A 24272-nucleotide genomic window follows, 5' to 3' on the forward strand; every position below is an offset into this window, starting at 1 on the left:
CTAAAGGTTGCAAGGGAAGTACTCTGCTTGATATGTAATGGCTGCCTATTCCACAGATGCTGAGCGCACTGCCTTAGCTACCAGTCAAGCCATCTGGTATTGCTGATGTGGTAGTATAAGATTTTGTCCCTAGAGCACATTTTACTTTATCACTGGTTCTATTTAAGTCAAAGCGTAGATAAGCTGTGCAAAGCAGAAGGACTTTCTGACTCCAACTGAAGTCATTCATAGGAGGCAAGTTGGTATAATAGTTAAGGTCTTTGCCTCCCATGCATAAGGTGCAAGGTTATACACTATAAAATATGACTCTAGGTGATTTGGTTGCGTCAACTAATGTTGCCAAATGGGCATGAGTATTTGTCGGTGATAAGTGGGTTGAGGACCTAACCTACTCCAGGCACCCATTCTGATGGTGGGAGGGGTATATGTTCCCCTATTGGCCAGTGTTTGTGCCAGCCATATAGCCCAGCTGCCCTGTGTCAATAAGCTACTGGCCAGCCAGTGTCCAGTTGCCCAGCTTGGATTACCTGGAATAGCTCTGTTGTGCAAAACCTGGTTTTAAAACCAATCAACCTGCCAAACATGAACTAAGAATTGCTACATGCAGTGTAGGTTCACTGAGACAATGGGGCTTTGAAGTGGATGACATGATGGTAAGGCGGAAGCTAGACATATGTATTCATGAGACAAGATGGAAGGGTACTGCAACTGTTTTGCATAAGATTTTGTAAATATATCTATAATCTGTTGTGTCCGAGAATAAATTTTACAATTTGCACACAGTTTATCAGTTTGTGTGTCTTTACTCCTTCCATATATTATGTATCTATAAAAAGGTTTCCTATTATGCTCAACATCTTTATATACATTTTCTTAAAATTTTTCTTGATCTTGTCTCACACTATGCTTAATCTGTTTTTCCAGCTTGTTTATTTAAGTTTTCAAAGTTGTAGTTCAACCTCTCTTCCATTTCTTATATTTTTTGTCTCTCACCTTAATCAGATATCTTGTTCTTATGGAGATATATCCCCCTGATGCTGTATGCCTAGATCTTGATGTTAAACATTTTTTTATTTCTTTGCACGCAAACAATTTCTCTTTCAAATCTTTCCACATTCCATCTGCAGTTTTTCCACTGAACATGCCACTCCAGTTAGTTTTACATAGTGACTGTTTTGCTTCCATACAATCTGTAATTAACCTTCTGTGCATTGGCTTAGATTTCAGTTTGGCAGAATTACCTAGCAACAAATTAACCTTTATAACCCCATGATCACTGCACATCAATGGTGGTAAAACTTGACTTGAAGTTACAGTAATTTGTTTGTGAACACAATGTCTAGTATGTTCCATCCCCTGGTAGTTTTTTTTTTACAATCTGAAGCAATTGTTGTTCCTGAATATACTCTGTGAATAATTTCCTTACTAATGTTGTTGAGTCAATATTATTCCAGTCTGTTTCTGGTAAATTTAAGTTCCCAAATAATATTATTCTTCTCTCCTGTGTTTCATGGAAAAATGTATGAATTCCTCTACGTCATCCGCACTTGACTTTGGTGGTCTATGCACTCCAACAATTGTTATATGTTCCAGGGTTGCCTTTATTGTCACAGTTACACAATCTACAATATTGGTGTTATCACTGAAAATGTAATAATTCCAGGTCTCCTAGCTATCTTTAATCCCTATCATAACACCTCCACCTAACTTTTTGTTAGAATGTCTGTTACAGTAAAAACATTTATACCCTGACAGAGCTGGTTTCCAGTCAATGTTCTTTAACCATATTTCACAAACAATAACAACACCAATCTTGTGGGAAACTAGCAAATTTTCTAATAAAAAAAATATTATTAATGCTCCTAGCATTAACAATAGAGATGCATCAAATGTTGCTATCTGTGAACTGTTAAATTTTTGACCTGGCAAAAATCCTGCCTAGTGTTTATCAAATATTGCAAAATATCCGAACAAAAATTATCTTCCCTGATCTTGACAAATGCATGCCATCCTGTCTGAACACGTATGCCCAAAACAAGACTTGGGTGCTCTACACATTTCCATTTTTTAAAACAGGGCATTTTTTCCATGTAGGTATTTACCCACAAAATCTTCTCATTCACAGTGACCTGACTTTGTGAAAAATATGTCCTAATACCAGTACAAGCTATACTAAGAGGGCTGTCAGTCGCCAACTAACACTCAGAGAATCCTTGCGGGTGACATCATTTGTACCAACATGAACAAAAACAGATCCATACTTCCTTACATTAAGGCATTGCAAGGCTTGTCTTACATCTTCTGTTTTTGCTCCTGGCAAGCATAACAGTATTCTATGTTCATTATCATCTCTGCAAATATAAGCATCAGTTCCTCTAATAATTAAATCTCCAATTACAACAATTTCTTTGCTCGCCAGCTCTGAAGAATCTTCAGCTTCTAATACAGTAATATTTGCTATATCAAATGTTATGAAGGACAGATCTTCATCACCATTAGTCTTATTAATCCCACTGTTTTCATTGCGTATTAAATTCTCATCCAGCTGGCATTGTAAATCCACAGTTTGTCATGTAGTCAACATCTATCTTTCTCCTCTTTTTTCTTACAGTAATGTTCTTCAACCTTTCCACGTTCAGTTTTTTATTTCTTCCTTTTCACCTGCCCCTTCCCTCTTTTTTTCTACCTTCTCCATTGGAAAGATGAAGCTTTTTCCTATAGACTGAAGGTTTTCTGATAGAAAAATATCATCATCCCCTGTAACCTGTGTGTTACATAACAAAGCAGAATCCTTTTTACTACGTATTCTCTCTCCTTTAAAGTCATTAATCAGTTCCTTTTTTTTCCTTGTTATTTGTTGAGAACTTCTTTGTTTCTTTCTTTTTTTGTTTCTGCCTGAACAAACTGGATCCTCATATTGCTGAATACCTGCATCCAGAATTCCAAAGTTAGCAGGGGCATCATCTTGTTTCATAGGGATTGAATGATCTTTGCAGACAATAGATGCATCATTTCCTAAATGTGTTCTATTTGTTCTATGCTGAACATTATTTATCTCACCAGTCCAGTTATTAATATATGAAACAACAGTTCTCCAAGCCATGCCAGTTGCACAAGTGCAATCATCATCATTGTCTAGATTTGCTTCTAACAATGGTAAGCAAATCATCCAACTTTTGACATGAGGAACACAGATCACCAGTGTTAGCAGCTGTTACCTATATATATGCATAGCATTTATTACACTGTACAAGATATTTGTGCATTAGCAAATCATTAATTGTGTACTCATTTAAGGAATCCATATTCTGCTTCAAATGAACATAATATTGCAAACGAAAATAATACTCAAAATCAGTGACCACAGAATTCAAAGAGAGCTTAAATCAACTTCTAGTACAAAAAAAATCACACCAGCTATATACAACTAAATGATAAAGTACGGTAAAGTTTTTCTGACCATACAAGTTCTACAAGCCAGACAAAAGTTGTAATTCCTTTACGTCACGTGCAGTAGCTTCTACTCACTGTCTCTCGCAGTCACACTTCTTTTAAACAGTAAAGATAAATAAATCACAAACCAAGATAGGCTTGTTTAGATATGATCAGGACTTTCCTCTCTGCAGCCTGTGTGAATTTATAGCTTTCTAGGCCCTTTGGGGTGGCTAGAGCTTTCCTGTCTAAAACCCATCCCATTCTAACAACCAACAGTAAAATTACAGGTTGTTGTGTCTTTCGGCTTTTCCCGGTTAGGGGTCGCCACAGCAGAACTCCGGTCCGCTAATGATTGGCAGTATATTTTTACGTGCCAAGTTGCCAGCCTTAACGCACAACTTTCAATGAAGGTACACCCATTCATGTAATATCCACACAGAAGACACTCTTGCTGAGAATCGAACAGGACAACGTCTTACTGTGAGGTGACAATGCTACCGCAGCACCACCACCGCAGTGGTAAAACAACAAAATATGAATCGAAGTAAATCTTGTTAACAAGCAGTTCCTTCCTACCTACAAACAGGGAAAAACAGTGATAACAAATACAATATCAATTCAAATAAAACTTCTCTTTCCAGTCAACTCCACAATAAATCACAAACCAAGATAGGACTGTTTAGATGTGCTCAGGATAGTAAGGAATACTTGTTGGCTAACAAAAAGGCTAAGAGATGAGTTGCAATAGCAAAGAACAAGGCATTAGAGGCACTCTACCAGCTTGTGGAAAGTGATTCAGTAGATGGCACAAAGAAACTATATCAGGTTGCAAGGCAAAGACAGAAAGATAAAGAAGACAGTCAGAAACCCTTCATAAGGGATGCCTGCAGCAATTTGTTCACCAGTCCACAGGACATCAAAGGCAGATGAAAGGACTACTTCTAGTGACGTCTGGATGAAGAAAACCCCTCATAAGCCATACTGCTCCAGACACATCCTACGAAGAGGAGGACACAAACAGGAAGCGAGAACAACACTAAGGAAAATTAAGTCAGGGAAAGCAGCAGATATGATAAAGATACTGAGTGAAATAGGGGAGAAATGGCTCCTGAGTGTACTCATAGCAGTGTGGAGAGAAAGGCATATCCCAGATGACTGGAGAATAAGCATACTAGTGCTAGTGTTCAAGAATAAAGGGGACATTCACAACTGTGTGCAGTATAGAAGTATCAGACTTCTGTCATATTGCATGAAAGTTCTGGAGAGTGTGATTGATAGACAAATACACAGAGTAGTAGAAAGTATGATGGGAGATGAGCAGTTCAGATTCAGATTAGGCTGCAGCACAACTGACCCAATGTTTGCAGTGAGACAGTTATGAAGAAGCTAGAGATGAGGGAAGAGTCCAACTGGACATTCCTAGACTTGTAGAAAGCATATGTCGAGGTCCCAAGAAAGCTGATTTGGGCAGTTGTGTGTTGGTTCAAAGTCCCAGAAACATAGGTAGAATTAGTGTAAGCTATGTACAAAGACCAAATGACTCAAGTACAAACAGTGTTCAGCCTCACAGGGGGGTTCCAGGTAGGAGTGGGTATGCATCAGAGTTTAGTTCTGAACCCACTGCAGTTCATACTGGTGATGGACTACATTAGCAAACAGGCTGGAGGGGACAGGTCAACAAAGTTGCTGTATGCAGATGATGTGACATTACAGGCAGACTCTTAGCAAGAATTTCAGCAAAGGATAGGGGAATGGAATGCAAAACTGAAGGCACGTGGGATGGAACTGAGTACAGCTAAGGCAGTTATAATGGCAGCAAAGGGAAAAATCAGAAGAAAATGAGAATTAAGACAGAAGGGAAAATAGTGGAACAGGTTAACAGTTTAAGTATCTGGGAGGGGTGGTTGAGGAAAAGGGAAGTCTGAATGAAGAGGTCAAAGTTAGAATCGGAGGGACTGCAGACAATTGGCATAGAGTGTCAGGTGTAGTATATAACAAAAGAATGGCAAAGAAGCTGAAAATTAAGGTGTACAAAACAGTGGTGTGACCAGTGCTACTATATGGTACAGAAGCCTGGGCAGTAAAGAGAGAGCAACTGAGAAAGCTAGAGGGGATGGAGATGAAGTGCCTGAGATGGGTGGTAGGATGAACACTGTGGGACAGGTGTAGAAATTAGTATGTAAGAACAGAAGCCAAAGTAGCTCCAAATACAGAAAAGGTCAAAGAAAAGAGATTACAGTGGTTCAGGCTGATGTGCAGGAAAGCAGAACACAGTCTTGTGAAGAAGATGTGGGACAAGCAGGATGAGGGCAAGAGGAAACAAAGGTGCCCAGCAAAGAGGTGGATGGATTGTGTGAGGGAAGACATGTGACAGTCAGGCATGAGTGTTGAAGAAGGCAAGAAAGTGGCATTGAATAGAGACAGATAGCAACAGTTAACATGATATTCCAACCCCATGTAGGAAATGGGAAAAAAGGGGGGTGATGATGATGATGGTGTGGTCATTCATAGCACTGAAGGCTAAGTAGAGATCATTCTTCAGAAACCTATTGACACTGAGAAGAGGGACAGAGCTTTTAATCTATCAGAGTAGCTAAGAGTACTGTGACCTGAGATCGTTTTGATGAGGAAACATTAACATCTCTCAGGTTGGTTTAGGTGCTTAGCAAGGTACATGCCAAAGAAGTAATCATATTCAATGATGGGCCTAACAATGGACGAATAAAGTGGGACTATAATTTCTTTAAATCTTGAGGATATACCACAAAGGATACATTGTGCAGAGTAGAAAGGTCTTCTAACCATGATAAAGGCACAATGGTCAAGGGAAATAATATCAACAAATGTGCCTCTGTCCCTGTTGACTGTATCAGATGTAATTGAAATGTTATCTTTATGGTAAGTGGAAGTAATGCTAGGTTTACCAAAGGAAATTATTCTACATTTCTTGGCATTGAAGGAAAAAAATATAAAGCATTTGTTTAGTCCAACTCTTGCTGGAGAATTTGAGTATCAGAATGGTATTTGATAACTGTCCCCAATTTGCAGTCATCAGCAAACTTAGTTAGCCATAGTCCATTGATATCAGCTTTCATGCCCAAGAAGTATATACCAAAGAGGAGGGGACCCAGGGCAAAGCCCAGAGGAGAAACTATTGGTGATATTTTTCTGTCTATAGCAAACTGCCCTGTCCTTAATAGTCTGGGTTTACAGGCTATAAGAGAATCTTAGGAGAGAGACTCTGCTCCTTGATAAAGTTTTGACATGGCTGGTAAATTTATGTTGACAGAAGAGAGGTAAAGACCTCAATCAAAAATCTGGGATAAATATTCCAAAACATTGGGAATAGCAGCTGTATGAGGATTTAGAATTCTAGAGGTAGAGTATAAGAAAAAGTGAGCCCATTTGCCCCAAGTCTCTGAGCAGAGATAAGGACATGGGCCAGCCAAATATAAAGGTTACCTGCTCTTTGCAAGGACTGGAGAAACCAAGCAATAAACTTGGTGTGAAGGTCCATGTGAGACTTGTTGAATGGGGTAGACTGGAGGGTGCTTTGGCCTTGCAAGACTTGGCATTCACCAGGAAGTTGAGGATAAGGAAAATGGTGACAGTATTAAAAGGAACACCAGGGGCCACACCTATAAGAGTGCAGCTCTGCAGCATCCTCCAGAGGAAGGAATATGGGGAAAGAAATTGCTGCATTTGAATTTGATCTGGCATGAAAAAATATCACAGTAAGGTTTCTTCCCAGTGATGGGACAGAGCTCCATGCTAGTGACTGACAGGCAAACAAGTCATGGGGCATCAGAAGATAGTAAGTGAGCCAGCCCATTAGAAATTTTGCTTGCCATAGGATGTGGAAGGCAACAGGAAGACAATTGGTAGCAAAGGTCCATTCTCGTACTCTCACAACCTCATGCAAAGGGAATAGGAATGAATTCTTATAGCTTGTTAATATATAAAACCATTACCTTCTTGTCAAAACAGATGGCAATCAGATATGTGGAAAAGGAGTCCTGAAATGCCTGTAAGGTGAGAAGGATGGTTGTCATTTCAAGAATACTGATATGCAGACTAGCCTCAGGGGTAAACCATGTATATTGGACCACCTGCTCTATATAATGACCTCTACTCAAGAGCAGAAGTGTCCATTATCATGATCACCAGAGAAACCGGAGCTTGAAACAGTCTGCCCAAAGAGAAGTTTTATGTGGGAGTCTACCATAAAATGTATTTATTTCATTTCCTGGACATTTTCATTGGACTTTCTTATGGATCTATAAGCTGATCCCCATTAACCTTAAGGGTTCACTGGAAAACAGTTGATGAATCTAGTGTAAGGAACCATGAAAACAGTGGACAGAGTGAGCCCAGGTGCTCAAAGACAGATTGCCACAAGGATTGAATCATTTTGTATTATATGAATGATTATGGATCTCAGGAATTGTATCTTATCCAGCAGAAGAAAGGCTAGACAAGCCAGAGTGTCCAAATTGCAGATGATAAAGGTGTTCACCATTATTGACAATAACTGGAAAATCCGAAGAAGTGAGTCCCAAGAGGTAAATCTATCTACAGCTGGATCAGATAGTAGCCATTCATCCCTGTATGGAAAAACTGTAGGACCTTGCAGTCTGAAAATCACCTCCACTACTGCTATGAATTTGGTGAACACCCCAGGGCTGTGGTAAGATCAAATGTCTGTGGCTGGAATTGAAAATTACTGATTGCTATCCAAAAGTGCAGAATCCTCCTGAACTCCTTAACAATCTTGATATGCAAGTATGCAATTTGAACATCCAAAAAACACATTCAGTCTATTCTCCTTCATACAGACAGAGGAAGACAGACTGTACTATAACCATATGAAAGGGCGGTTTTAAATGTGTTGATTTAGACCTCTCAAGTCAAGAATGGGCTTGAAATCCTTTGTCTGGTTGATACCAAAAAGAATGTGAGTAAATGTCTAACTCTTTCCTATCTGGGGGCCTCTTCAATACCTCTCTTTATGAGTGGGCTCCATGCCTCTAGTTTAGCCACAGATTTTGACATGGTGGAGTGCCTGTGAGAGGAAGAGAGATTGGGAATGGTGAAGAACCGAGTGGAATAGCCTCTAGATACTACATCCATGAAACACCCGTGAAGTGTGATAGCTTCCCATACCAAACGTTAGAGGGACAAATGACACATGACCACTTCCAAAGAGGGAGTAGTTGGATAAGGTCTCAGTAGGTCAGCTGTTATCCTCCTTAGGAAGGACCATGGGATCTCTGATTCTCCTGCTGAAAGCCATCTCTTCAGAGAACATGGCAACTCTGAAAGTTGTTTCATCCCCATTCAGCCTTTGTCAGAACCTATAAAGTTATTTTGTAGGGAGCATCAAAACTACAACTGATGTAAGCTAGATTGCATTAAAAATGGGAGAAACTGGATATATTGATCTTTTACCCCAATTTCTGAGAGCATGTTTCTCCCTTTGTCCCGTTTCTCAAGTTCAGCTGTCCCAGACAGTTCAAAAATAAAGTTTCCATCAACCCCCTCAAAAGCCTACATGGCACTGAGTAGAGGGACATTCATAAAGTTGGTATTTGATTTTTGGTGAATTCACTCAGCTGCAAAAAGATGTGGTGACAAACCATTAAAACCATGTATGCTACCCTGGTTAAACCACCCATAACACTGTGGGATGCGTGCCTGTCTTGGTTAGCCACTGTACCAAGGGTTAACATCTGGACTGTATTATAACTTTAAGAACCAGTTCTAGCAAGCCTTCCAGAGTGCAGTCATATTCATCAGTTAGTTCCCTCTGCAAACTTAACATATGTACCACTTAGCTTAATTACTTCAGATAAAAATAAAGGATGTAAAACATAACTTTCCCAGTCTACCTGTGAGAGTGAACAGCCTTCCTTGAAGACCAGAGGCTTTTTTAGAGCAGCTGAGATAATTGCAGAGTCCACCAAAGATGTCTGAGACCAGCATTACTAGCTAGCTACCAGCCTCCAAATCTGGTGACTCAAGATGCCCATTCTGTCTGTCTGGACCTGTTCAAATCTATCAAGATTCAACCCTTTACCCAGATACTGGGTGACTTTAACTACCCAAACACAGATTGGAAGAACTACTCATGCCAGAACACAAACGTCCAGAGATTCCTCAATTTTGTCAATGCAAACACCTTGGAACAGCTAGTTGGATACCCCCCACAAGAGATGAAAATATCTTGGACTTGGTATTAACCAGTATGAGTAACCACTGCAGCATCCCTACAGTATCATCCTCCCATGTAAGATCCGAACATAAAGCAGTCACTTTCGAAGTCACCAGCTCCCCCAATCCCCATCTAGCTAGGATCAGCCATAAAAACTTCTCCAAAGCAGATTACAGCCTCTTGAGGGATGATATAAACAGCTTCACAGCCCTCTCCCCTCTGTAGGAACTGGCACCAATATCCAAAACTATACCAAAGTACTATATGAGCGTTTATATAGATACATGGAATCAGGAATACCTGACAGGACTAAATCATCCTCCACAAGGAAGAGTATACCTGTGTGGTGGACATCTGCAATAAATAAACTCTATAACAAAAGGAAATAATCGCTGTCCGAGACCAAGATGGAGCAGGTGCCCAATTGGAAGCAATGTCTCCTTAGCCTAAAGAAGCAAATAAGACCATTAGTGAAATCCTCCAAAGCAAACTTCAAGTCCAAATTGGCCACATCTGTTAGAGACAGTCATAAGGCCTTCTTCATATATGTCTGCAACCTCAAAGGAAGCACCCAGATCTGTTCAGAACTGGTGGTCAAGGACACCACATATACAAATGCCGTAGATATAGCAAACTTGCTGGCCGACAGATTCAGTGAAAACTTCACCCGTCTGTCCCCCCCCCATCAGTAAATAAGGACATCCCCAGTACCTGCCTCCTTCCCCTTATATCTAGGGAACAGGTCATCACTCTTCTCTCAATGGCAAAAAAAAACAGCCTCCATGGGACCCATTAACATCCCAGGCTGCATCCTACATGAACTCAGGCTGAAACTTGCAGCACCATTAGTCGCCCTATTCAACCAAAGCCTGAGTACTGGCTTTGTCCCAGTTGAGTGGAGGACAGCCACTGTCATCCCTTTGCACGAAGGTGGGCTGTCCACTGATCTGGGAAATTATAGACCCATCAGACTAACTAATCTGATCTGCAAGTCCATGGGATGGATTATCATGGACCTCATTAATGAGGGTATTGGCAACCTCCAGGCACTTGATCCCACACAGCTTGGCTTCATCAAGGGGAGATAATGTCTGTTAAATCTTGTCATCTTCTTTGAGACAGTCACCAAAGCCATGGACGAGGGGAAGACAGTGCACACTGTCTACCTTGACCTGGCCAAAGCCTTCGACACTATTCCCCACTCAGGCATAATAGATAAACTCTCTCAACTAGGCATTATACCATATGTTATATAATCTTATTGCCCAGGGTGGTCGAGATATGGTTGAACAATTTATTCAGTCATTACATTGTAATAGATTTCATTTACAATTTGATGGACTATTAGTAGGAACATGCATTCCATTTTTGGATGCACAATTGAGTATTATTGATTGGACTGTTTTATATAGTACTGTCCATAGAAAATTTGATCAGGGTACACAATTTGTGCATAGAGATAGTTGTCATCCAACTCATACTTTGGAAGCACTTCCATATGGTGAGATGCTTAGGGTATCTAGATTATGTAATAACATCGGAGATTTAAAAAGAGAATTAAAAGTAACTGTGGATATGTTCGAGAAGAGGGGCTATGATAGGAATTTGATAGAAAGGAGCTGGAAGAAGTTATGTTCTGGCTCTGTTACAAATAATTCACATATTAATTCACATATGTTGGTCCCACATAAAACTGTTAGAACAGAACCTTCTGAATCTATCTATTACTACTTTTGGATGCTTAAGTTCTGAAATTACTCAAGAAGTGAAATATTTTTGGAACTATTTGTGCTCTTTGAAGAGTGTCTCTTCTTGGTTAAATGCTGGAGTGGGCATTTAGGTTCATAGGTTCATAGGTTCATACTAGGCTATCTGCCCTGGGGCAGTTATAAGCCTAGCCCGATTCTGTATGGCTTACGCCACCCCTTGATTTGAGTATACTGTGCCCTTTTTAAGGTTTAGTTTACTGTGCCTCTGTCTAATAGTGACACAGGAGTAATCCCTGGGACAAACCTACGATCCTCCATCCACCTACTGAGATTCTTCTTGAAGAGATTCAGTGAGGTGCTCTGCCTCACATGAACTGGAATTCTATTCCAGAGCGAAGGGAGTCTCTGTGTTATGAACCTGTCCCTCCAGCAAGTTCTATTTATTTCTGTGCTGAGGTTCAAGTTCCTCGAGCGTGTGGCTCTAAGGGATTTAGATTTACTGAGGTGGAGCATGTCCATTAATTCTGGATTTGACATAGCTTTGTATGTCAGGCATAGATCGTCTTGAAGTAGGCGGTATGCAACTGAGTAGAGCTGGAGTTTTTTTAACCGAGCAGCATATGGCATCTGTTTGAGACCCTTGATCCTCTTGGTGAGATACTTTTGGGGTCTTTCTAATTGCTGCAGGTGTCGGGTAAGGTACATCCCAAAAGGGGCATTGTATTCTATGATGGGCCTGATGAGGGATGAATAAAGGGGCACGATTACCTCTCTTGATCTAGATGTGAAACCCTTCGTGATGAGGTGGGCTATGTAGAAGGTCTTTCTAACCACTTTGGCAATGTGGTTTTCAAAGGAGAGATTGCTATCAACTTGGGTCCCCAGGTCCCTAATAACTTTCTCTGTACTTAATGGGTTTCCGCCTATGTGGTAATTTGTGGGCACATTGTTTTTGCCAAAGGGTATGACTATGCATTTTTTGGCATTTAGCTTTAAACCATGGCGCTGGCACCAGTTATCTGTCTCTGTGAGACCTTTTGAAGGATGTTTGTGTCAGCTGGAGAGTCGATTATGGCCCAGTTTGCAGTCGCTCGAACTTGGTGAGCCATAGTCCTCCCACGTTTGTCTGTACCTCAGAAAAGTATATACCGAACAAGAGTGGTCCCAGGACAGAACCCTGTGGGACACCACTTGTGACCGGTTTCGAGTCTGACATGGCTCCAGCAACTCTCACTCTGTGGGTTCTGTCTTTGAGCCAGTTTGCGACCCATCTTGTGACATAGGGGTTTATATTTAAGCTGGATAGCTTATCTATGATGCCCGAGTGGGGTATTGTGTCAAATGCCTTTGCAAGGTCCAGATAGGCTGTATAGACTACCTTCCCTTCATCTATGGCTTTGGTGACTGTTTCAAAGAAGTCAACCAGGTTCAAAAGGCAGGATCTGCCCTTGACAAAGCCGAACTGGGTAGGATCTAGTGTCTGTAGGTCCCCAATGTCTTTGTTTATGAGCTCCATGATGATCCTCTCTATAGCCTTGCAGACTAACCTAGTCAGGCTTATGGGGCGATAGTTTCCAGGGTCCGTAGAGGCTCCACCTTTGTGGGGTGGGACCACTGTTGCTGTACGCCATTCTGTGGGCACATATCCTGTAGTGAGGCTGAGATTGTATAGCTGTTTTATTTGAGGGATTAGTTCCTCTTGGAGTTCATGTAGGACGCAACCTGGGACGCCATCTGGTCCCATGGAAGCAGTGTTTTTTGCTTTGGAGAGGGCAGCCTTCACCTGAGCAACAGAGATGTTTGGGAGGCAGCCCTCTGCTGGGATAGATACTTGCTCTTTTGGGGGGGAGGGGGGGGAGTTTGCACTGAACCTGTCTGCCAGGATATTGGCGATGTCTGTGGGTTCAGTGTATTTTTTGTCATTTAGAATCAGCTCAGAGCAAGTCTGGGAGTTGCATCCCAGGTTCCTAACATAACTGAAAAAAGCCTTATGATTGTCTTTGGTCTCCTGTGCAATTTTTCTCTTGAAGCTGGCCTTGGAGGATTTTGTGAGGGATCGTAATTTTTTGCTAGTACTGATCAGAGATGCCTTCCCTATTAGGGATTTTGCTCTATCATGTAGTAGCTTCCTCCTTCTGTTGTACAGTTTATTTATGGCAGGGGTCCACCAGACTGGACGCCTGCCTTTGGATGATTGGGTCTTGGTTTTGTTTGGGATAGCATGATCCATGCATTCCTGGAGATGTCCGTAGAATGCGTTTATATAGGATTCTGCAGTTTGGGCCGTAGTTTCCACTGGCCCTGGGGCCTTGAAGGATTCCACTTCGGTTTTGAGAAGTGAGAAGTTCGCTTTGAGAAGTTTTTCACTGTGATTTTCTGGGCTGGGGTGGGGTCGGGATGTGGACATCCAGTGAAATTAATTTATGGTCTGATCTTACCAATGAGGGATATACTTCTGGTGTGGAGCATAGAGTCCCCATGTTGGTAATGATCAGGTCTAGTATGTTGTCCCCTCTTGTGGGAGTGGTGACTAGTTGTTCCATAGCATTTGAGTTTATAATTTCCAGGAACCTTTGGGCTAAGGTGCTGGGGCTTGAGTAGTGCTCCCAGTCAATGTTTGGGTAGTTGAAGTCGCCCAATATAATGGTGTTCGGAGAGATCTTCATGTTCTCCAATGTTTTCAGGAAAGCTGAGTGGGATTCCTGACTTTGAGAGGGTGGTCTGTAGGATGCTATAAACTGAAAAGCAGTCTTGCCCACTGTTAGTTGCACATGGATGGTCTCCAATACTTCGTGCAATGCCACTAACCTGGAGGTGTGGATATCCTTGATAAATATGGACACTCCCCCTCCTTTTGTGGTTCGGTCTGGGTTTTGGGGCCGAAAAGCATGATATGAGGTATAGCCTGGTAGTTCTGGGGTGCTCTCTGGAGCCTTGAACCAGGTTTCTGTCACTGCACAGATATTGATGTTCTCCATACTGAGGAGAGCTTCGAGTGCGTGCATCTTGAGGTTAAGACTTCTGGCGTTAAGCAGCATTACCCTTAGTTTCTTGTTCCTTGTGCTGTCTATGGGGGTATGTTTGACTTTTGAGCCTTGCCTAAAAAAGGCACTATGGGGGTGGCAAGAGCCTTTGCCAATATCCGAAAGCCCAGTGGTGACAGGTGCAAACCGTCCCTAGCGAAGCAACGTGGCTTGTCGAGCATGTCATCCCAGGCTGACAGACAATGGATCCCCTTTGAATGACACCAAAATTTTAGCCAATTGTTAAAATCGATCATTTTGTCTTTGTACTGTGGCATCATTCCAGGTGAGGGTAAGATGCTGCTCAAGGTCAGGGTCATACCAGCCTGGGCTACATGATCAGAGAGCTCCTCTATGTCTCTTTTCATGTAGTCCAGGGAGGTACGTCTCAGGTCATTCACACCAGCATGTACAATGACTGAGTCATATTTGTATTTGCTTTGGAGTGACCTGAGTGCTTGCTTTATGTGGCGGATCCTAGCACCCGACAGGCAGCTCTGTGTGACCTTCTCTTTATTCAGCCTGGTGAGCAGGACGTCAGTGTGTCTGACAATAGAGTCACCTATTACAAGAGTATCAGGTGTGTTATTCAGCCTTAAGGGCTGTGGCTGCTTGGCACACTGACTTTGTGGGCTATGTGTTGTGCGTGTTTTGTTTTGAGGTAGCGTTTGCTTGGATGTCTGCTTTGGAGGTCTCTGTTGCTTAGGTAGATTTTTATTTAGATCCTCCAAGTATGTTTTTGTGTATTTATGTGTTTGGTTCGCTGATGTGGTGGGACTATGTGATACTGGAATTGTGTTGTGTGAGGTTACCTTCTCCTCCTGACTGGTTACACCAGTTTTGAGATGAGAGAGCTCAGCCTCCAGTTTGGCTAAATAGTTGTATCTCTCACATATATTTGAACCTGTTTGGAGGAGGAGAGGGTTGCCCGTGTACATGAGACAGTTGTAACATTGCCTCAAAATTCCCAGATTCACCAGCTGGACTAGAGAGGAAACCATTGACTGACCTTTGGACATGCTAGAGTAATATAGGGAAACTGAATTTAAGACGGACCAATAGAGGACAGGGTAATCGTAGAGAGTATAAGAGTAAGTAGTGCTTATGGTTTAATAGTGCTAACTTGTAGGATTACTTAATTGGACCAGTGAAGGGCCTTAGAATGAGAATATGGTGTTTAAATTGAGAGATAGAGCAGTTCAAAGGGAAAAAGTGAAGAGCAGACTTTGTGGAGCCAGGAATAGTTTAAACCCAATTAGGCGGCGCTGCCCGCTGTTGTGCTATGCACAAAAACGCGCAAAACCACGCAAAAGAGGGTTTTAAGAGAGGAAGATGAAGGAGTTTGGAATTGACCCAAAACGGCCAATAAAACTACAGTTTCAAGTCAGTAACCACTCCCACAGGGGCAGGCAGGCTGCTCAATGTTTTTCACTGCCACTGATCAACAGAGAGACTTCCCTTTAGCCCAAGCAAAAAATGGCCTCCAAGAAACTTACAAACAGTTCAAGAACAGCAAGCCTGTAACTGAACTTTTTTAAATCTCAGAAAAGTGGGGAAAAAAGCAAGTTTTTTTTGTTTTTTTTTTGTTTTTTTCAGAGATAGCAGGGGTTCACAAGTATCAACAAGTTATAACAGTGCAGTAAATGACCCCACACAAGAGTGCTAGGCCAAAGACAGATAAAATGCAAGTTTTGAGAAAAAAATGATTTTAAAAATAAGTGCAAACAAGAAATTCAGTAAACAGCTCTAGGTTGTGCTATAAATACAGTTACTAATGCAGAAATCAAGTTTAACAAGCCAGAAAATTTCTTATAAAAGGGGCAGAAATATACATAACTTCGTTGTCCGGGGGAAGTTTTGTCCCCGTGACTTTAGAATTAATCAAAACATATTTCCATTGGGCACGTCTTGTTGTAAAAAATGTAAACCTTGTAAATATGTAGTAGATAAGTTTGTTGATATTAATCATATTCCATTTGATACATGTTGCAGTTTCACGTGCAATACAGAAGGAGTTATATATGCACTTAAATGCCCCTGTAATTTGTTTTATATTGGAGAGACCAAGAGGGCATTTAAGGTTAGAATGCTTGAGCATATAAGAGACATCAATAATAAGAAACAAGAAAGCTCTGTAGCCACTCATTTTAAATGTTTTTATAATGGTAATAGTGAAGGTTTACAGGGTACTATATTAGAGAAGGTTAAAGTATCAGTATTTGATGAATGTTTTTTAAAAAAACGGCTTTTGATAAAGGAATCTCTTTACATCTTGAAATTTAATACTCTGCATCCATATGGACTCAATGAAGAGTTAAATTTTAAATATCTGATTTAATTATTTAATTAATTAATTGTTTAATTGAATATAGTATGAGGCAAGTTTTTCTGATGTGTTTTTACTCCTTGAAGGCTTGTGTGGTGAGCCGAGACATTAGAGCTGAGCTAAGTTACAAGTTTTTATTATTTTAATAAATTATTGGTGGATTCACTGGCTGGTTGTTTTCCTTTCCACTTTTGCATTAGTGGTTTCTCTATATTATACCATATGTTATCAGATGGGTAGCAAACTGTCTCAATGATAGAACCCACCTAGTCAAAATAGGGGAAGCTACCTCAAGCAGTAGACCTGTAACAAGCAGCGTACCCCAAGATTTGGTCTTTGGACCTCTGTTATTTGGGATATACTTTCTGAGATGCAGGCCAAAACCATTGGGCTATGACTGACCAAGTTTGTAGATGACTGCAAGCTGTCATCAGTTCCCCTAGTGATGTGGATGTCCTCCAAGATGGTCTCACTCAGACAAATGACTGGTGCCAGAAACATGGCCTCAAACTGAATACCAAAAAATGCATCATCATCCCCTTTGGGGAGAGTGATGTCCCCACAAATTATCACATTAATGACATCCTAAGCATGCAATTGGTCATGAGGGATTTGAGCACCTAGGTTGATAGCAACCTGACTTTTAACCACCATGTTGCTTCCATTGTATGGAAAACCTTCTACATGGCCCACCTCATAAGTAAGGGTATCTCATCCAAGGACAAGGAGGTCATAACATCCCTGTATTCTTCCCTTATAAGGCCCATTATTGAGTACAACACCCCTATCAGCATGTACCTTGCAAAGCACATGCAACAGTTGAAGAGACCACAGAGTTTCCTCACCAAGAGAATCTAGGACCTCAAACATCTGCCATACACAGATAGGCTAAAAGCCCTATCCCTCTACTCAGTTTCATACAGACTCCTCAGAGGTGGCATTTGTCTGGCATGCAAGGCAATCATGGACACCTCCATGATGTGACTGCTGCATATCCGCAAGTCAAGCTCCACTCAAGTAACCAGCACTTGCGACCTCAACCTGGTCTGTGACATCAACAGGACTTGTTGGCATTCCCATCTGTGGAATAGACTCCCTCTCCACATCAAGAAGAGTACCTCTTTACCCCTTTTTAAGTCAACCTGGATAACTGGATGGGAAACAGAAAATACACCCCTGGGATTCCACCTGTGTCCCTGCTGAAGGGGCATTGAGTGTTGACTTGTCTAAACATAGACTAAACTTTTGGCTAGGCTTATAAGGGCCTCAGGGCCAATAGTCTAATAACCTCCTATGATCCTATGACAGCTTGGCCAGTCCTTGCAAGACTAGAAGATCTTGTCAGGTCTTTTTAAGATGGGTATCATTGATGAATCAATTCATTAGCTTGAGGAACAACCCAAAGAATTACTTGGTGGGCTTACAGGTCACAACAAGTGTGTATTTTGACTCATAAGAGATCTTAGGAGCCATTTTATTTCAGCCCTAATGAATTACAGCATTCTCCAAAGCTTGAGACATTAGGCAGTAATGAGGAACAATCAGTCTACTCGTTGTTATCGATGTCTAGAGTGGGAGAATTGTCTAGGGAGACTATGTGCTTCTTGTTGTACTTGGCCTTGCTCCCTGACCTTGGAGGGGAGATTCCAAGGAGGTGGAAGTCTGAAGGCAAACACATCCAAGGCATCCTGTCAATAAACCCCAGAGCTATCTGCCCCAGTCTGAAGTGGGTAAATGGTGGTACTAGCAGCTAGCTGCAGTCCCTGGGACACGATAGTCTGTATTGCTGAATGGAAAGTAATGCAGTGAACCCTACATTAAGCAAAGCAGGGGGTAGTCCTAGGCTTCTCTAAATCTAATCTAGTCTTCCTTTCTTTCTAAAGGGATGACTTGAAAGCAACACAGTTGTGGTATTCATCTGAAAAGCAAAAATTTCCAAAACACTTAACATATTTAGTGTGTTTATCTTGCACTTTTTAAAGTCTTGGCAGTCATGCTTCTTCTGTATGGTAACAGCACAGAAAAAAAAGTACTGCCACAGGAAAGAAGAATGAGCCAAAAGCTGAGAGGAAGTCTGACTGGTCCCACTGTCATATGTCTTTAGTGAGGAAGAACAAGCTCAAATGTAGTCAGGCAGCAGTGAAAGATAAGTCCTGAGGTAATAAGTTGAAAAAAAGACACCAACAAATACTCTGAGAAACTAGGGTTGCCGTCTTTTTAAAAGGCCAAAATGGGACATTTTTTGTAGAAACATGAGATTTTGCAGGGCAAAACAAATACACAGCCAGTACAAAGAATAGAACTTCACGTTTTTGACAAAATTAAGGGTTATTCTTGTAGCATTTGAGTTGCTTATGCTATTTCGTATAGCATTTAGTTGTTCCAGATACAAAAATAACTGTTTTATGCAACTGTTAAAGGAAACATAGGAGACATTTTGTGTCCTAAAATCTCAGGACATTTGCCATTTATTTAGTATTTTTTTTTGTTTTGTTTTTTTTTTTTGCATGACGAAACTGCCCAAAGAGGGACAGGTGGTAACCCTATTAAAGAAACTTTAGCCTAGGACCATTTTCCAGTGTGACTGACTTTAACACATGGCTAGAGAAATCTGGAAATGGGTCCTCAGGCACTCAGTGCTGTGAGTAAAGGGGAGTGCTAAGATAACCATGGTAAGTTTTAGTGACTAGGGTGATGACATCCTGCCAGCTTTAGTCCTAGAGCTGACAGACAACAAACTCACAAATCACACCTGGGTGTTATTTCTCAGATGTTCATCGTGCATACAGCTGCAGTAATCACAGATGGGTTTTCAGCCGTCAGGCGGTCCCTCGGTCGGCCGAATTCCAAAGTCTTGGTCCGGCGTCGGTTGTTGTCACTTACTCTTCTGACGTCAGGAAGGCCAGAGTATATAAGACACAGCCGACGCCATGTTCTTCAGTCTTTTTTGCCGCGCAGTGCCCGAAGCAGAAGCAGTTCGCAAGTGCCGGTCGGCCAGCTCCTGAATTACGAAAATATTTGGAACCGAAGTCTTCATTAAAGCTAAGTACCCCGTTGGGGAATCTTTTCTTGCCTCAGACCGATGTCAGAAAAAGTTAATAATTGTATTTCTTGTGGGAAGCAAATACCGCATAAGGATTTCCATTCCCTTTGCATACCTTGTTTGGGTCCAGACCACGATGTCTCGGGCTGTCGCTTTTGCGCTACCTTCAATAAACGCACTATCAAGCGTCGGGCGGAGTTCGCCCAACACTTTTTTGGTAAAGCTTTTGACTATAAGATGTCGTCGGATACTCCGACTACCGTTTTATCCAAAAAACGCAAGGAAAAGGACCGACATGCGAGGCCCGCGGTCTCCACCGACACCACGCCGAAACAGGCTCCACGTGGTCCGGTTCTCAGTGAGACACCTTTGCAGTCCCTGACTACTGACGACACTCCTTCGGCGGTGTCTTCTGTACCCGAGACCGCTGGGTCATCGGCCCTTTCCCAGACTACAACCGAAGCCCCAGCTTATGTCGAGCCTACTAATGTGGACAGATCTACACCCACCCACGGTGTATTTAGGCCTTCATCCTCCTTTTCTATTAAGGCCTTTACTAAATCCAAAGCAGCCAGGCATCACACTAGGCCTGCTACTCAAGGCCCATCTCCTGGACCCATGCCTAAGAAACAGATGCTTAAAATGGCTGAGGATCTAATAACTCTTATCAGAGGCTCTCAGCCCCCTCCTGACAAGAGACCCAGAGTGGAGGAAGAATCCCCCTCTTCTGATCAGGGATCCATTTTATCAGAGCACTCTGATGCTGAGGAACACTCTTATTCCCCTTTTGAGGATTCGGATGCAGAGCAGTCTATTCCTTCTGTATCCCCCCCTAAGGATTTTTCTTTTGGGGAAACCTTGCACACCTTGAGGGAACACTTCCATTGGGAAGGCCAAGACTTTTCAGACTCCAAGAAAAGACTTAGGGAATTTCTTTGGTTACCTCAGCACAGACCTCTGGCTATTCCCCCTGTTTTGGAGGTACTGGATGATGTCTATTCGGAGGCTTGTTTTAATCCTGATTCACTGCCTCCTGCACCAGTTAAGCCTGATAGATATTACAGAGTTCTCACCAATTTCTTTACAAAGGCCATAATGCTGACCCTGAAACCATTTCACAAGGCCCTAAGGGAATAAAGGCCTCCACTGCCAAGAATCCACTTCCTGCAGAAAGGGAATCTAGATCTCTAGAAAGGTGGGGTAAGAAGGTTTATACCTCGGCCACCCTAGCCATGAGGGCCTTAAACTGCCAGTTTCATATGATTAAATATCAACAGTTCCTGTTATCACAATTAAAAAACAAAATGTCTCAACCTGAACAACCAGATTTAAAAGAGTTACAGGATATGATGCATAGTGCAGAACAAGTGGGTAAACACACTTTACAATGTGGTTATGATGCCCTAGAGGCCTCCAGTAGAGCGGCTGCTACAGGATCAGTCATTCGCAGACATGCCTGGCTTAGGGAACAAAATCTGCCTGATCATGTGAAAGCAAAACTTCTTGATGCACCTTTACAAAAGGATGTTCTTTTTGGTACTAATGCTGAGGATATATTACGAAAAATGGAAGAGAAAGCAAAATCTATGCAAACTGTCAAAGCTTTCTTACAGGTCCAGCCACCACGATTTAGCAGGAATTGGCCATCAAAAAACTGGTCCTTTCCAGCCGCTGACAAGCTCCAAAGAGGCAGATACAGACGCGGAAGGGGCAGAGGGCAATCACAAGGGTCATATAGAGGCAGACAATGGCAATCTCCAGCACCAAGAGGTGGTGAAGACAGTGCACAACAATACAGGAAGCAAACTCAATGACTCCCTCATTTCCATGCCAAGCAAGTCTCAGCTGGCAGCACCTTTGGGAGGGAAACTAGCATTATTTGCAAGCAATTGGCATATTGTCACAACAGACAAATGGATTCTGGACATTATAAACAGAGGCTACAAATTTCAATTTCACACTCTTCCAAAAATGAGAGGCATGCCAAACCTACCACAAAATCAAAGGGTAGAGGCACAACTGCAAATTTCAAAGCTCCTAAACATGAGGGCTATACAAAAGGTACCTACGCACCAACAAGGTCAAGGTTTTTATTCAAGACTTTTCCTGGTACCAAGAAAAGGAACCGACTGGAGACCCATTCTGGACTTATCCATCCTAAACACATTCCTACTGCACAAAATTCAAGATGCTCACATTACAGCAACTTCTTCCCATGCTGGGCAAGGAGTTTTGGCTGGTAACATTGGACCTCAAGGAGGCATACCTGCATGTCCCAATCAGACAAAGCTGCAGAAGATACCTCAGATTTCTTGCAGGTTCAATCCACTATCAATTCTCTGCATTGCCCTTTGGCTTATCTACTGCGCCCAGAGTATTCACCAAGTGCCTGGCATCAGTGATTGCCTATTGCAGACTTCAAGGGATACAAATTTACCCTTATCTGGACGACTGCCTGATCCAAGCGGACAGCAAACATATACTACTGGAACATCTGGCATATGTGACACGGTTACTGCTTTCTCTGGGATACACCATCAACAAGGAGAAATCAAAGCTAACACCTTCTCAGAAAATAACCTTCCTGGGTGCCAACTTGGACACAAACACCCAGATGGCATACCTTATGCCAGAAAAACAAGGGAAATTATCTCAGTACTTCAAAATACTAGCAAAAAGTACCAGGCTTACTGCAAGGAAAATCCTGCAGGCTCTGGGATTCATGGCATCTTGCATTCTTCTAATCCCATGTGCAAAGCTGCATATGAGGAAACTTCAGTGGTACCTAAAAAATCTATGGTCTCAACACAGTCACAGCTTGGAAGCAATTATTCCAATAATTCCCTGTCTACAAAAGGAATTTTTATGGTGGGCCCAAGCATGTCAAGTAAACACAGGCCTCCCATTCTGCAAGCCTCAAGCAAAACAAGTCATAACCACAGACGCCTCAGATTACGCCTGGGGGGGCGCACATGAAGGACAGGTGCATTCAGGGCAGATGGTCCCAAAGGGAAAAGCACCTTCACATCAATCAAAAAGAAATGCTGGCAGTAATAAATGCAATTTCAGCTTTCAAGGACTTCCTGCATCCAGGACAATTGCTCATAAGAACAGACAACACCACAGTAATGTGGTACATAAACAAGCAAGGAGGAACTCACTCATACCCCTTGTGCAGATTAGCCATGACTCTTTGGAACTTGGCTCTGGAAAGACAAATCGAACTTCAAGCACAGTACTTGCCAGGGATGGAAAACACACTGGCAGACACTCTGAGCAGAAATATGACAGATCCACACGAATGGAAGTTACATCCACAGGTGTTTACGGAGATAGTCCAAGCGTGGGGGAGGCCAGATGTAGATCTTTTTGCCTCCCACAGAAACCATCAATTGAAAAGGTTTTGTTCAAGGACCTTTCATCCAAAGGCCTGGAAAGTGGACGCCCTTTCATTCAGTTGGACAACATGGACAGTTTATGCATTCCCACCTCTACCTCTTCTGCCCAAGGTGCTTTTGAAAGCAAGAACAGACAAACCGAGGATGATACTGATTGCTCCAGACTGGCCAAGGCAACACTGGTATCCACTCCTGAGGAGCCTAACAAATACTCCTCCCTGGTCCCTGCCTCTAATACCTCTTCTGCTGACACAGAACAACTACAAAACCCTTCACAGCCAGCTGAAAACACTCAACCTCGCTGCATGGAAAATTCCTTAACACCACACCAAACTCTACTCTCCAAGGAGGTGCAGGATGTCATTTTGGAGGCCAGAAGACCATCTACTAGAAAAGCTTACTCCGCAAAATGGAAGCGGTTTTGCTGTTGGAATGAGAAAAGAGGACAGGACCCTAGAAAATTGAACTTGCCTCAGGTTTTACAGTACCTAGCTGAACTACTGAGCAGTGGACTTTCATTTTCTTCAATCAAAATACACGCCTCAGCCATTTCTGCAGAATTCAACACGGATCCTCCTTTATTCTCACACCCACTCTTACGGCAGTTCCTCAGAGGGGCTAAGAATATAAGACCTCCAAGGAAACAACCAATACCAGCCTGGGACCTTAATTACATACTAGAAAAATTAACATTGCCTCCCTTTGAACCTGCTGCTTCAGCAGATCTACAATATTTGTCCTGGAAAACAGCTTTCCTTCTGGCCATCACTTCAGCTCGTAGGGTTTCTGAACTACAGGCCCTCGTGGCGGTGCAGCCCTTCCTCATCTTCCATCAGGACAGGGTTTTCCTTCGGACCAACCCATCTTTTATGCCTAAAGTGGTATCTAAGGTAGCCTTAAACCAAGCCATACACCTTCCTACCTTTTATCCTAACCCTCAAAACCAAGGGGAAAGGCTGCTTCACTCTTTAGACATCCATAGGCAGCTACGTTACTATTTGGACAGAACAAAGTCCTTCAGGAAATCAGACCAACTTTTTGTGTCCTATGCCGTAGGGGCTCCAGGGAAACCAGTTTCCAAACAGACCATTTCCAAGTAGATTGGCCACTGCATACGTTTTTGTTAC

The sequence above is a fragment of the Protopterus annectens genome, chromosome 1.part2, assembly GCF_019279795.1.
Source record: "Protopterus annectens isolate FY-2018-M chromosome 1.part2, PAN1.0, whole genome shotgun sequence".
NCBI classification, from domain to species: Eukaryota; Metazoa; Chordata; order Ceratodontiformes; family Protopteridae; genus Protopterus; species Protopterus annectens.